Here is a 4,736-nt window from a genome sequence, read left to right on the forward strand (position 1 = left end):
ATGGATATCCCTGATGACTCCTCTGCCGCCCGCCTTCTATCTTTCCTTGACGCAGCCAACCTCTTCCTCCACTCCACCTCACCCACTCACCAACTTGGTCATACCCTCGACCTCATCATCTCCTATCGCTGCACTGTGTCCACCCTCACCAACTCTGAAATCCCTCTCTCTGATTATACTTTTCTCACCTGACTCCTCACTCACACTCCTTTCCCCTGTAAATTCATATTACTCCCTCAAAGAGATCTCCACTCTCTTGACCCCATCCATCTTTCTGAGCGCCTCACACCCCACCTCGCCTCCCTCTACTCTCTACTCAGCCTTGATGATCAGATTACTGCTCTCAACTCTACCCTTTCTACTCAGCTAGACTCACTCGCTCCCCTTTCCCTTCGCCGCTCTCGACCACTAACCCACAGCCCTGGATCACTGCCACTGTCCGCCTCCTTCACTCTTATGCTCAAGCTGCCGAACGCTGCTGGCGAAAGTCTAAACACCATGCCAACCTCGTTCACTTCAAGTTTATCCTTTCCTGTCTTAACTCAGCCCTCTCCTCTGCCAGGCAAAACTATTTCTCCTCCCTCATTGACACCCATGCCCATCACCCCCGCCAGCTCTTCCGTACATTCAACTCCCTTCTCAGACCCCCGGTTCCTCCACCTCCTCCTTCCCTCACCCCCAACGATCTGGCCTCCTACTTCATTAACAAAATTAAATCCATCAGGTCCGACCTCCCCAAAGTCACTTCCTCCCCTTCTCCAACCCCCTGGCTCTCAACACTCTCTGCTACTCTCCCATCCTTCCCAGCAGTATCCTCAGAGGAGCTCTCCTCCCTGCTCTCAAGTGCTACTCCGGCCACCTGTGCTTCTGACCCCATTTCCTCTCATCTCATGAAATCTCTCGCTCCATCCCTTCTCCCCTCCTTAACTTCCATCTTCAACCGATCACTCTCCACTGGTTCCTTCCACTCTGCCTTCAAACATGCCCAAGTCTCTCCCATCCTAAAAAAAAAACCCTCTCTTGACCCCACCTCACCTTCTAGGTATTGCCCCATATCCCTCCTACCATTCCTTTCTAAACTCCTTGAGTGAGTCGTCTATACTCGCTGCCTAGAATTCTTCAGCACCAACTCTCTCCTCGACCCCCTCCAGTCTGGCTTCCGTCCCCTACATTCCACGGAAACTGCCCTCTCAAAGGTCACCAATGACCTCCTGCTTGCCAAATCCAACGGCTCCTACTCTGTCCTAATCCTCCTCGACCTCTCAGCTGCCTTCGACACTGTGGACCACCCCCTTCTCCTCAATACACTATCTGACCTTGGCTTCACAGACTCCGTCCTCTCCTGGTTCTCCTCTTATCTATCCGGTCGTTCATTCTCAGTCTCTTTTGCAGGCTCCTCCTCCCCCTCCCATCCCCTTACTGTGGGGGTTCCCCAAGGTTCAGTGCTTGGTCCCCTTCTGTTCTCGATCTACACGCACTCCCTTGGTGACCTCATTCACTCCCACGGCTTCAACTATCATCTCTACGCTGATGACACCCAGATCTACATCTCTGCCCCTTCTCTCTCCCCCTCTCTCCGGGCTCGCATCTCCTCCTACCTTCAGGACATCTCCATCTGGATGTCTGCCCTCCACCTAAAACTCAACATGTCCAAGATGGAACTTCTTATCTTCCCTCCCAAAACCTGCCCTCTCCCTGACTTTCCCATCTCTGTTGACGGCACTACCATCCTTCCCGTCTCACAAGCCCGCATCCTTGGTGTCATTCTCGACTTTGCTCTCTCATTCACCGCTTCACATCCAAGCCATCACCAAAACCTGCCGGTCTCAGCTCCGCAACATTGCCAAGATCCGCCCTTTCCTCTCCATCCATACCACTACCCTGCTCGTTCAAGCTCTCATCCTATCCCGTCTGGACTACTGCATCAGCCTTCTCTCTGATCTCCCATCCTCGTGTCTTTCCCCACTTCAATCCATACTTCATGCTGCTGCCCGGATTATCTTTGTCCAGAAACGCTCTGGGCATGTTACTCCCCTCCTCAAAAATCTCAAATGGCTACCAATCAATCTGCGCATCAGGCAGAAACTCCTCACCCTGGACTTCATGGCTCTCCTTCACCTCGCCCCCTCCTACCTCACCCCCTTTATCTCCTTCTACAGCCCACCCCGCACCCTCCACTCCTCTGTCGCTAATCTCCTCACCATACCTCGTTCTCGCCTGTCCCGCCATCGACCCCCGGCCCACGTCATCCTCCGGGCCTGGAATGCCCTCCCTCTGCCCATCCACCAAGCTAGCTCTCTTCCTCCCTTCAAGACCCTACTGAGAGCTCACCTCCTCCAGGAGGCCTTCCCAGACTGAGCACCTTCCTTCCACTCCCCCTCGTCCAACTCTCCATCTCCCCATTTTACCTCCTTCCTTTCCCCACAGCACCTCTATATATATATATATATATATATATATATATATATATGTTTGTACATATTTATTACTCTATTTATTTATTTATTTATTTATTTTGCTTGTACATATCTATTCTATTTACTTTATTTTGTTAGTATGTTTGGTTTTGTTCTCTGTCTCCCCCTTTTAGACTGTGAGCCCACTGTTGGGTAGGGACTGTCTCTATATGTTGCCAACTTGTACTTCCCAAGCGCTTAGTACAGTGCTCTGCACACAGTAAGTGCTCAATAAATACGATTGATTGATTGATTGTTTGATAAGCATTTAACAAATACCATGATTATTATAATCTTGTATTCACTCCAGTGCTTAGTACAGTGCTTAATGAGTACCACAAAAAATAGTGACTTGCCCAAGGTAGCACAGTAAGTCGAAGAGGGCTTTAAGCCTCTGATCATTTGACTCCAAGACCAGTATTCTTTCCACTAGGTCATGCGTGCTGCTTCTCATACAAAATGAAAATAAATGATCCCTGCCCTCAAGGAGCTTACAACTTCAGTTACAGAAGAGACCAAGAAATAGAGTATATAAGATTTGAGATACTTCCCAAGGTAATATCTCACATAGAAAAATAAGTGATGGTGTTATTGGTAGTGACACACGGCATCCCTTGCTCTGATAGAACTACAGAAGGTCATCATTAAGCTTCTTGCAGGTATTTTAATTCTCCAGAAGATGATCATGAAACCATCTGGACAATTTAACTAATATTTTGGTACCTTATGATATTGCTAAACTAAATTTGGATTGGATTTGGAGAAGTAACATGGTGTAGTAGAAAGACCACAGGCCTGGTAGTCAGGAGATACGAGTTCTAATCCTGCCTCCGCCACTTGTTTGCTGTGTGACCTTGGGCAAGTTTCTTAACTTAATGGTGCCTCAGTTTCCTTAACTGTAAAATGGGGTTTAAATACCTGCTCTCCCTCGTACTTGGACTGTGAGCCCTCTGTGGGACAGAAACCGTCCAACCAGATTATATTGTGTCGACTCCAGGGCTCAGTACAGCACTTGGCACATAGTAAGCACTTAACAAATACCACAATTTTCATTAGTTTCATTATTCTTCTAATTATTAGTATTGTGTTTAATGATGGTCATATTAGCATTCTACATCATATATAGCAACAGTAATCTGAATACCTTTCAGGTTTCACTGTCTAAGTGTAATATTGTTCATCAGGAGCTCTGCTTGTGTTGGAGCATATTCAAGATGGGTTTGGTTTCATCTGCAAGTGAGTGGCTATTTTGGTGAATAAAAATCTGATGCAGGGTCCACTTGAGCAGGCTTGGGCCATTCTTACTGATTTTCCCAAATCCAGGTGAATTCTAAGATTTTCCTCCCTCTTTCTTCATCACAGAAAGCTGACTCTGCTGCATCAAGTCTATCCAAATCCCAACAAAAATCTCTCTTTTCCTCCACTGATAGAGTCATTACTATGTCATCCTGGATACATTGATTTCGCATATGATTATATAATCCTGAGTGTTCTCCAATTTACCAAAATTATCTGTTTTCCCTTCTATTCTTCTCTTAAGAGGATTGCAATTACCATTAGAATATACTGAAAGCAATCTTTTAATCAATGTGTATAATGAGAAGGAAGACTTAAACACATACAGGAAATGACATTCACTGTACTGACAATTCAGAATACATTAAAACCTTCAAGTGTGGTTCTTTTAGAAGAGATTACACCACAGTGATTTTCCTTAAAGCATCTGAAGAACCCGCTGGTGCCTTCCTTCTCCCAGTGAAAAAACCAACCATATAATTCTCAGAAAGTGATTCACTTCTCTCTTGAAGTCATTTGGCTCCACGACTTCCTCATGGTATTTTTCATCTCTGCATTTCTCACGGTGTAAATCAGGGGGTTTAACATGGGAGTAATGAAAACATAGAATACGGCCACTCCTTTATCCATTGGGAAGGTAGAGACTGGCCTCATGTAGGTGAAGATACAGGGAACAAAGACGAGCATGACGACTGTCATGAGAGCCGAGGTGGAGAGGGCTTTGTGCCTTCCCTCTGAACTATAACTTTTTAGAGAGTTCAAGATTACCACATAGGAGACGACCAACATGAGGAAAAAGATCGTGCAATCAGGCCGCCATTGGCAGCCACTAACAGGCCCGCAACATAGGTGTCTGCACAGGCGAGTTTAAACAAAGGGTATGTGTCACAGAGAAAGTGATCAGTGACACTGGGACCACAAAAGGACAGCCAGAATAGTATGAAAATCTGAATTATTGAATGAAAGAAGCCCACTAACCACGTC

Source organism: Tachyglossus aculeatus, unplaced genomic scaffold, assembly GCF_015852505.1.
Source record: "Tachyglossus aculeatus isolate mTacAcu1 unplaced genomic scaffold, mTacAcu1.pri SUPER_6_unloc_5, whole genome shotgun sequence".
Taxonomy (NCBI): Eukaryota; Metazoa; Chordata; class Mammalia; order Monotremata; family Tachyglossidae; genus Tachyglossus; species Tachyglossus aculeatus.